General features: G+C 38.6%; 1 non-coding gene across 1 annotated transcript; it reads right to left on the bottom strand.

Annotated features, from left to right (window-relative positions):
* Positions 1-3,268: 3,268 nt before the first annotated feature.
* LOC131645413 (small nucleolar RNA R71) lies at positions 3,269-3,375 on the bottom strand. Its single transcript, XR_009297037.1, has one exon. It is a non-coding gene; the product is annotated as a small nucleolar RNA R71 (small nucleolar RNA).
* Positions 3,376-9,967: the final 6,592 nt, after the last annotated feature.

Raw genomic sequence — 9,967 nt, 5'->3', positions numbered from 1 at the left:
GCGAGCTCTAACGGTTGACCTGCAACCACGATCCAAATCTTCGTGCACGCTCAAGCGTACCAGACATATTTATACAGAGCCTTTGTCAAATGAAATCCTTCACTAGTATTCAGAATTTCCAACAGTCACGACATTCTGTCTAACCCTCAACGCTTACAAGCCCAACCAATGGTCTACGAATGTCAGACCACATGTCAACCACAAAGTCTCTTTCCAAGTTGTCCCATTGACGACACATCTCGGGATTATGGTGAACTCTTGTAAGGGACTGAGATGAACGAAACGCCACTTCGAGGAGTTTCTCTTAGGAGGACACTTCCATCCCAAAATAAGACCCAAAATAATCCGTCCATTTCTATTCCCAATCTTATCTGGTTCTTCCTTTATCCGTTGCGCTACTCTGATTCCAACAAGTCACATACCTTGAAATCCTCTGAGCCACGCTATGTCCACAGTCCACTTAGTTTCATTACTTTACCAAGTTTTCCCAATTCTTAAATAACAAGGGTTCCTTCTCGGAAATTCGTGCCATCAAGATACGTGCTAGAGCCTTAGACACCCCCAACAAGGAATACTTCTCGAGTATGAGCAGTTTCCAAAATTAGGTCACTAATGATTCCATCAATCCGGACTAGGTCCACTAAACACAAGTTGGTCCTACGTTTCGGTTCCATGGCGTCGAAATCCAAATACTCACTGACTTAGAAATTCATCTAGCGCACAACTATTATGTCTGCCCGTCCAACAAGTCTTGTTGCTTAACCAGTATAACGAACCCTTCATAACGTACTGCAGCTTACTATAACTCTGTCCGTTTAACATCTCTTCTTCCCAACCAAACGGCTTCATTCTCTTAGCGTAGTATGATAACACGATTTTATATCGTATATTTAGCTTGAAATCCATAAATATTATTAGCATTTTCCTTTAATTATATTGTTTTATTGTGATATTATGCGGGTATTTGCGATATTTCAGGTTTTGCGCTCATATTGAGACTATTTGTGAAAAAGAAAGAAATGGAGCTAAAATCACTACTATTTGTGCCTAAAAGAAGAAAAAGGGGTGCTGAAGCAAGAAAGGGGTGCAAAGAAGGCCCAATTGTGCATACTACAAGTCCAACCCACGAAGAATCCAATTGCGCGTGGCCCAAGTCATCCCAGCACGTGAAGACGCACGTGTCCAACGTCCCTATGCCACCTCACCAAAAGGAGACGCACGTCTCCGCCTGCCTCCTGGATATTCTCCACTTGAGACGCACGTCTCAAGTCGTTTAAAGGGTCTCCCCAAAAAGTGGAGACGCACGTCTCCAAGCCCCAGTCAAGAGAAGCCCCTCCTTTCACGCATTTCAACTGCAGACCCTCAGCTATAAATAGAGGCTGCTACTTCAGTTCAAAGTGTCCGATTTTCTGCTAACGAAGTGCTGCCAAAATTATTCTGCGACCATCATTTATTTTCCTGCCTTCAATTCAACTGCTTTAATTTTCTCACAACAATTTACACACCGGAGATTGTTGTGAACTTTTTATAAATCTAGCCTTACGTTAGATTTATCTTTTATATTCCTTGTTTTAAATTTCTGCCCAATAATTTCCGAAGAACGATCCAGCCAACCTGTGGTGGAAGTTCGAGTACTTCAAGATTCAATTCAATTCAGATTTATTTTATTTCAGGTTTATTATTTACCGCCTTTATTTATATTATTATTGCATGATATATTGTATGACATTTAACATGCCTTTTATTATAAACCAAATGAATTTATGCATGTTTAACCGTATTAATATGTCTGGCTAATAATTTAAGATATCGGTATGTAAAGTAAGTTAACCGTGGGATCCGAAATAAATTGGCTTAATTATGTTTTATTAAATATCACTTGTTTTTGGTTTATATGTCTAATTTAATTAGTAAGTCTTAAAACCAATAGAGCGAAAGTTTGAGGGGTTAAGACGGTCAAAGGTTAAAATCAATAGAGCGAAAGTTTGAGATCTTTAACTGGATAGTAGACATAGGACATTAATTTTAAGGATGGAGAAAGCGTATTAAAACTAATTAGAACTTATTTATTTTCAAAAAATGTTTTTACACCCGCGCGGGATGACGAAAGCGTACGTTAGGGATATTAGCATGCTCCGAGTCAACAGAGCGAGAGTTTGATATTAGGAGATTTAAATAGATAACAACTTCATAAGATAAGCATTTTATTAATTACGTTGTTTCCAAAAAGCTTTTCTAAATCTAATGGGATGGCGAGAGCGTACATTACGAGTTAGGACAGTAGTCTGAATCAACAGAGCGAGAGTTTGAGAGGAGGACTTTTAATCAATTGAACTAATAAAGATTTTTTAATCGAATTAATACATTAGCCAATGGACCTTCGGATCGCCTAAAGTTAAACGAAATACATACTGATATCCACCTATTATTATATTTCTTAGAATTCACAATCACTTCCCCTTAGGAACAATCAAAATATTAGTAGCCTTAGCTTTACATAGTAACCTTAGATAACGGTAGATCGATTCATAGTCCCTGTGGATTCGACATCTTTTAAAACTACACGACACGACTGTGAACTTGCAGTCATAAGATTAATAGACACGTAAAGTCGCGATCAAGTTTTTGGCGCCGTTGCCGGGGACTATTTAAGTCGATATCGTAACTCACTGTTACACCGTAGAGACTAGGGCAATTCTTTCCTTTCTTTTTGAACGATTGTATGCCAAATACTCGTTCACAAGGAGGAGATTTAATACAACGAATTAACGAGATCGAACGTTTTATTAACGTCAAACGTCGAGCTCGCAATCTTCCCGAAGTAGCACCAATTCCGATCAATCAGGAATTGATCTTTACTGATCAAATCAATCAAATTACCCCGAAGTTAGAGATGGCTGCCATTCGTCCTCTTAGAGACTATGCCGCTCCTTCACGCGCTGAACCGCACTCAAGTATCGCACCACCTGCAATTGAGGCGAACAATTTCGAACTGAAACCTTCATTGATACAAGCTGTTCAACAGAACCAATTCTCTGGAAGCCCTGCTGACGATCCCAACCTCCATTTATCCGTGTTCGTGCAATATGCCGACACTGTCAAAGCTAACAACGTTAGTTCCGAAGCTATTCGATTACGCCTCTTTCCTTTCTCCTTGAGAGATAGAGCTAGAGCGTGGCTTCAATCCCTACCTTCTAATTCCATAACTACATGGGACGAATTGAAGAGAGTATTCTTAGCTAGATATTTTCCGCCTAGAAAAACCGCTATGTTAAGAGGTCAAATCAACGGATTTACCCAAAAAGATAACGAATCACTCTTCGAAGCTTGGGAACGATACAAGGACATGCTTAGACTATGCCCTCATCATGGACTCGAACCATGGCTGATCATCCATACTTTCTATGGTGGTCTACTTTATAACACTAAAATGACTATAGATGCCGCTGCTGGCGGAGCATTAATGGACAAACCCCATGATGAAGCATACAACCTCATAGAGAACATGGCACAAAACCATTATCAATGGGGTGGAGAACGAGCCGCTCTAGAGAAAACCCAAACCAAAGGAGGAATGTACGAAATAAGTGGTATAGACCGCGTTAACGCTAAAGTATTAGTAGATGCTTTAACTCAAAAGATCGAAAACTTAACCATCACTCCTTCAGCCACCGCGACTGCTGTAGCACCTAACTGCGAAATTTGTGGATTAACTGGACATGCAGTTGTCGAATGTCAACTCTTGATTGGTATCCCATCTGATCAAGTAAACTACGCTCAAGGAAACCCTTATTCTAACACGTACAACCCTGGATGGAAGAACCACCCAAACTTTTTGTATAAGAACAACAATGCGTTGTACGCGCCTGGACAAGCACCTGCTGTCCCACCTAGCTATCAAAAAGCGCCTGTAGCTGCTCAAAACGCCCCTAGGAAGTCGAACCTAGAAATCATGATGGAAACTTTATAGCTTCCCAACAACAAACCAACAAAGACTTCCTGAATCAAAACATCCATAATAGTGAGCAACTAAAACAATTATCAAACAAAGTAGATGCTTTAGCTACACATAACAAAATGTTAGAAACTCAAATTTCACAAGTAGCTCAACAACAAGCACCTACTGCTGCCCCCGCTGGCACGTTTCCTGCTCAACCACAACCTAATCCTAAGGGACATGCGAACGTGATAATACTACGAAGTGGAACGAACTACGATGGACCTATCGATCCTAGAACTCAAAACGCACCCATGTCACAACAAGAGCCAAGGGAAACCAAAAAGACATCAACTGATGACCAAACTGCTAAGACCAATGAGAACAACACCGAAGCGGAACCTGAAAAAGAAAAACCTTACGTTCCACCACCACCTTATAAGCCACCAATTCCTTACCCTCAGAGATTAGCTAAATCCAAAACCGAAGCGCAATTTAAAAAATTTGTAGAACTTCTGAAACAATTAAACATAACCATACCTTTCATAGAAGCTATAACTCAGATGCCTTCGTACGCTAAATTCTTGAAAGAAATTCTATCAAACAAAAAGAAACTCGAGGATAACGAAACTGTAACACTTACTGCTGAATGTAGCGCTATCATCCAAAATAACATGCCTCCCAAACTAAAAGATCCTGGTAGCTTTTCCATACCCTGCGTAATAGGAAAGACTATTATAGAAAAAGCCTTGTGCGACTTAGGAGCTAGTGTTAGTTTGATGCCTCTTTCAACCTGTAAGAAACTAAATCTGGGTGAGCTTAAGGCAACGAGAATGTCTCTTCAACTAGCTGACCGTTCAGTTAAATACCCTGTAGGAGTGTTAGAAAATATCCCTGTGCGTGTAGGCCAATTCTACATCCCAACTGACTTCATCATAATGGATATCCAAGAAGATTCTAACATCCCGATCATATTAGGAAGACCATTCTTAGCAACTGCTGGTGCAATTATAGACGTTAAACGAGGAAAGCTTACCTTCGAAGTAGGAGAAGAGAAAATTGAATTCATTATTTCTCAATTCCTAAAAGCACCTTCTATAATTGACACATGCTGCTCTGCCGACATAATCGACGAGTGTGTAGATGAAATAAAATCCGAACCACATAAGGAAACCGAGATCCTAAAAATTCTTATACCGCCTATTTTTGAAGATGACAACTGGCGTGGGGAATATCAAGATAACCACCTGAGTGAATGTTTAGCATTAACTCCTGATCCTATACCTAGACATAAGAAACCTGCTATAGAACTTAAAACACTACCTACCGACCTTAGGTAAGAATTCCTAGACGAAGAACTTAACCGACCAGTCATAGTTAACGCTGATTTAGGACAAACCGAGACTGAAAAACTACTCACTGTCCTAAGAAAATACCCAACCGCTCTAGGATATAACATATCAGATCTGAAAGGAATAAGTCCTTCCCTCTATATGCATCGCATTATGCTCGAAGAAGATTGCAAAACCTCTAGGGAGCATCAAAGACGAATAAACCCCATTATGAGCGATGTGGTTAAAAAGGAAATTCAAAAACTGTTAGAAACCGGAATCACATATCCAATATCCGATAGTAAATGGGTTAGTCCTGTTCATGTCGTACCAAAGAAAGGAGGAGTTACTGTAATCACTAACGCAAAAGGCGAATCTGTAGCACAACGTACCCAAACTGGATGGAGAATGTGCATTGACTATAGGAAGTTAAACAAAGCTACTCGCAAGGATCATTTCCCTTTACCATTCATAGATCAAATGCTCGAACGCCTAGCTAAACACTCACATTTCTGTTATCTAGATGGATGCTCCGGATTTTTCCAAATTCCTATTCACCCTGACGACCAAGAAAATACCATGTTTACATGTCCTTATGGTACGTTCGCTTATAGACGAATGCCTTTCGGACTTTGCAATGCACCTGCAACCTTCCAGAGATGCATGATGGCAATATTTGCCGATTTCCTGGATGGAATAATGGAGGTCTTTATGGACGACTTCTCTGTCTGTGGAGGAAGTTTTGAAACATGCTTAGAAAACCTTGAATTGGTACTCAAACGATGTGTAAGCGTTAACCTAGTACCTAATTGGGAAAAATGCCATTTCATGGTTCGACAAGGAATTGTACTTGGACACATCGTATCCGATAGAGGAATCGAAGTAGATAAAGCAAAAATCGAAATCATCGAAAACCTTCAACCTCCCAAAACAGTTAGAGAAATAAGAAGCTTTCTAGTACACGTTGGTTTTTACCGACGTTTTATTAAGGATTTCTCTAAAATAACCAAGCCCTTAACTGAATTACTGATGAAAGATGCTGAATTCATCTTTGACGACAAATGCGCTGAAGCTTCCGAACACTTAAACAAGCATTAATCTCTGCGCCGATTATGCAACCTCCCGACTGGAGTGAACCTTTCGAAATAATGTGCGACGCAAGCGATTATGCTGTAGGAGCTGTTCTAGGGCAAAGAAAAGATAAGAAACTACATGTTATATACTATGCGAGTAGAACCCTAGACGAAGCTCAAATGAACTACGCCACGACAGAAAAGGAACTATTAGCTGTCGTATTCGCGTTGGATAAGTTCCGTTCCTACTTGGTAGGAGCCAAAATCATCATATACACTGACCACGCCACTATTAGGTACCTTTTAACCAAGAAAGACGCCAAGCCTAGATTGTTAAGATGGATCCTTTTATTACAAGAATTCGACTTAGAAATTAAAGATAAAAAGGGAACCGAAAATGTCGTAGCAGATCATCTCTCTCGACTCGAAAATCTGAAACCCGAACAAGTACCAATCGATGATGATTTCCCTTACGAAAGACTCATCGCTCAGTTGGAAACTAACAAAATAGAACCATACCATCCAACCATTGAGTCCAACAACTTCGTAGAAGTAGCTTTAGCCCGCTCTGCCACACCTTGGTATGCGGACTTCGTAAATTACCTTGTTGCTGGTGTACTTCCCCCAGATCTAAGCTACCAATAGAAGAAGAAATTCTTCCATGACCTCAAACACTACTATTGGGACGACCCCCTCCTTTTCAAAAGAGGCCCCGATGGAATCTTTAGACTAGGGCCGGTCCTTTGAATTTGGGTGCCTTGGGCGAATCAAAAGAGTGGTGCCCTTATAAACTTTTTTTAACAATAAATACATAAAGATAAAAGAAATAATTTGATAAAAAACACATTTTCATTTGACATTATGCAAAAAGAATACAAGTATGGATCTTTAAATAAATGTTTATACTACATCAAAACATAAACCACTATAAAGACACTTCTTTTTCTTCTTCTTCTTCTTCTTCTTCTCAGCATATGCAACACTGAGAGGAATAGTTAATATATATTATTCTATAAGCTATGCATGCATCAGGAAAACAATTAAAAGTCTTTAAAGAACTCAATATCATATAGCTTGATTTGATTCAACTGTTAAAACTTCTCTGATAACTTTCAATTCTTCAAACAAAATTTCACCATCAAGATCAAGAGAATCGTCATGTTTTAAACAAGTTTCAAGATGTTTACAACATGCTTTCAAGTCCCTATCAGATAATCATCTAAACCTTTCAATACTAAACAAGAATCCAAAAATATTTTCATATGTGCTATACTGCTCAAATCTTCTATCAAGTGAGTCAATTGTTTGATCTACAATATATAAGAAATAATGATTTTGAAAAGATTCTTCAGCGGACTCAAGATTCAATTGTGGGGGTTGAGATGGATTTTCATCATAGTGTTGTTTTCTATGAATTTAACGTTTTTGAATAAACACACATTCAATCTCCATTTCATTCCCAATCTTTTCAGCACTAACCTTAGCATTTACAAATCCAAATTCTCTACATTCTTTTATTAATTTTGACTTTGTAGTGTCCCTGTATATTTGTTAGCCAGTATTTTTCAAAAAATAAATTTTAGCAAGTATTTTTATAATAGAAAATTCTCTTTTAATATATATAGGTATAAAAAAATTTGGTGCCCCTAAAATTATGGGGCCCTGGGCTCCCGCCCCGCGAGCCCGTGCTCAAGGCCACCCCTGCTTTAGACGTTGTGTACCCGAGGAAGAAATAGGAAGTATAATAACACATTGTCATTCAGCACCATGTGGAGGACACCATAGCACATCTAGAACCTGCGCCAAAATCCTCCAATCTGGACTCTTTTGGCCCAACCTATGGAAATACGTTTACTTTGCCGTATTAAATTGTGATAGATGCCAACGAACCAGAAATATCTCGAGACGTGACGAAATGCCTCAAAAAGGCATCCTAGAAGTAGAAATATTTGACGTCTGGGGAATAGACTTTATGGGTCCGTTTCCATCATCATTCGGAAATAAATATATACTCGTAGCTGTCGATTACGTTTCAAAGTGGATAGAAGCTATCGCTTCTCCTACAAACGACACACGAGTAGTGATCAAACTCTTCAAAAACGTTATCTTTCCTAGGTTCGGTGTACCAAGACTGGTAATTAGTGATGGTGGATCTCATTTCATTTCAATAATCCTTGAAAAACTCCTTCGAAAATATGGAGTAAATCATCGAATAGCTACACCATACCATCCACAAACAAGCGGACAAGTAGAAGTATCTAACCGAGAAATAAAGCAAATATTGGAGAAAACTGTTGCTATATCTAGAAAGGATTGGTCATCCAAGTTAAATGAAGCTTTATGGGCTTATAGAACAGCTTTCAAAACTCCAATTGGAACCACCCCATTCAAACTCGTTTATGGAAAATCATGCCACCTTCCGGTAGAATTAGAACATAAAGCCTATTTGGCCATTAAGAATTTAAATTTATATTACACTACTGCCGGTGAAAAACGACTTCTAGACATAAACGAATTAGACGAACTTAGACAAGACGCTTACGAAAACGCCAAAATTTATAAAGAAAGAAAAAATGGCACGACAAGCGCATATCTAGGAAAAACTTTAGCATAGGCGATAAAGTACTATTATTTAATTCTAGACTGAAATTATTTCCTGGAAAGTTACGATCTAGATGGTCTGATCCTTTCGAAATTACTAACATACTTCCGAGCGGAGCGATAGAAATCAAAGGAGAAACCGTCAAACCTTTTGTCGTAAATGGGCAACGTCTTAAGTATTACCATCATCTCGAACACGATGAAAACATTCAGATTTTTAAACTCGACGAGCTGCCAGCTCATTCAGAAAAATGATCTTTATTTAAATCGTCGAGCTTACGACATAAAACAAAGCGCTTGGTGGGAGACAACCCACAAATTTTTATTTTTATTTTTTATTTAAAATATTCTATTCTATTTTTGAATTATTTTAATTTCCTATTTTTTGTTTTTATGCTTTTTCTATATCTTATAATAATTACTATAATTATAACCGCTATTTTTAAATCGTAAAAATCTCTCCTTTTTATAATTATAATTATTATTATAATTTGTTACACCTTTAATTTTAATTTTCTCTTTATTTTTCCTTTTAAACAACACTAGCCTAGTTCTAACTTAATTTTCATATTTTTCAACTTATAGGCTTACTTAGCTACTAACTCATCAAGATGCAAGAAGTTGACAATATGGAAGTTATATTCCGTGGTAGAGGGCAAGAAGCGAGATATGCTAAGCTAGCTGAGAGACAAATGGATTTGACTCGCTATCCTCACCACCCGACTATGGAAAGGTTAGGTATCGCAGAAAGCGTCATGCACTTGCTGAACCAAATCGGTTGGACCGGTTCTCACCTGTTTCGCAAGTTTAGTACCTACCGAAAGCTCACTCTGGAATTCTTGAGCTCTTTGACTTACCTGCCTAACTGTGGACAAGGATTGAGGAAAGGAGTTATCCTCTTTCGACTCTTTGGATTAGAATATCAGTTTTGTATCCGTGATTTTGCTGAAATGTTAGAAATCCCTCATGGATCGGATGCATACACCACAGTCCCTGAAGAAAGTCTTGCCTACTGGGGGTTGGAA

The sequence above is a fragment of the Vicia villosa genome, linkage group LG1 (assembly GCF_029867415.1).
Source record: "Vicia villosa cultivar HV-30 ecotype Madison, WI linkage group LG1, Vvil1.0, whole genome shotgun sequence".
Taxonomy (NCBI): Eukaryota; Viridiplantae; Streptophyta; class Magnoliopsida; order Fabales; family Fabaceae; genus Vicia; species Vicia villosa.
This window is presented reverse-complemented; position numbering and strand designations above follow the sequence as displayed.